General features: G+C 34.5%; 1 non-coding gene across 1 annotated transcript; it reads left to right on the top strand.

The window, feature by feature from the left end:
• The first annotated feature begins 797 nt into the window (after positions 1–797).
• TRNAA-UGC lies at positions 798–869 on the top strand. Its single transcript has one exon. It is a non-coding gene; the product is annotated as a tRNA-Ala (tRNA).
• Positions 870–1,221: the final 352 nt, after the last annotated feature.

The following is a 1,221-nucleotide window of genomic DNA, read 5'->3' as shown; positions in this document are numbered from 1 at the left end:
TGGACCAGGCTGGGTCTTAGTGGCCTAAGAGAGTTCATCCTAGAGGCAGGAAGCAATACAAATCCAAGCATACTTCTTGAGTATCATCTACAGTAAAAGTTGGAAAACTGATATTAGGCCTTATGTGTAAATGAACATGTAAACCCAGAGACAAGAGATTCAAAGAGGAGAATTGATCTTTGCTATGAATGTACCTAAAGCTATGGTGGCCAGGGACTGAATTGTGCTGAGAGATTTGGAGCTAGCTACATACAAACTGCTGCTGTGGGTTTCTGAAGAAAGTGGGGTAAGTGTTGATTATATAATGTAACTGGAAATAAATCAGAATACAGAACTGTATATCCAATTAACTCTATAAGAAAGACTGGGAAACAGTAACCCTGCATGGAAAAGTTATCTCTGATAGTATAAATATATATTATAAAGTATCAATAATGAGCTTATATAACTTTTATAATCAAACATTTAAATAATATATAATTTAATTGGATCCTCATAAAGGAATGAATTTCTGGATCATTATACCTTTTTCTGATTTCCTCCATATAATCTGCTGTCACTTTTCCTGTGAAAATAATTTGTAAATTGTGGATTTACTGCCTCTATGGAAGATAAAATATTATATCTTATAAAGTCAGAGTTGAGCTACTAACTGTGATATTCTCCAATTTCCGTTATCAAAATTACATCCACATGACATAATATTGCTTTTTTTCCCTGAGGTAAAACAGCTTGGTTCAGGCAAGTTTCTTTGATTAGACACTAACAAAACTTCTTTAAAAGCATTGCATCAACATGGGGATGTAGCTCAGTGGTAGAGCGCATGCTTTGCATGTATGAGGTCCTGGGTTCAATCCCCAGCATCTCCACTTTCTTCTTGTTTAATTCTTGGAAAATATAGCTAGTGCATGTACAGATTTGAATTTTTAAAAATTACATCAAGATAAATATAATTAACACTGCTTTGCGTTATATATTAGGTTAAGAGAGTAAATCCAAGAAAAAAAAAATGCTTTTTTCTATTTATTTAATGTTCATAAAGAAGGCTGAACATCAAACAACTGATGCTAATTGTGGTGCTAGAGAAGACTCTTGAGAGTCCCTTGAACAGCAAGGAGATCCAACCAGTCCATCCTAAAGGAAATCAATGAATATTCTTTAGAAGGACTGATGCTGAAGCTGAAGCCTCAATATCTTGGTCACCTGATGTGAAGAACTGAC

Source organism: Cervus canadensis, chromosome 26 (genome assembly GCF_019320065.1).
Source record: "Cervus canadensis isolate Bull #8, Minnesota chromosome 26, ASM1932006v1, whole genome shotgun sequence".
In the NCBI taxonomy this organism is placed as follows: Eukaryota; Metazoa; Chordata; class Mammalia; order Artiodactyla; family Cervidae; genus Cervus; species Cervus canadensis.
This window is presented reverse-complemented; position numbering and strand designations above follow the sequence as displayed.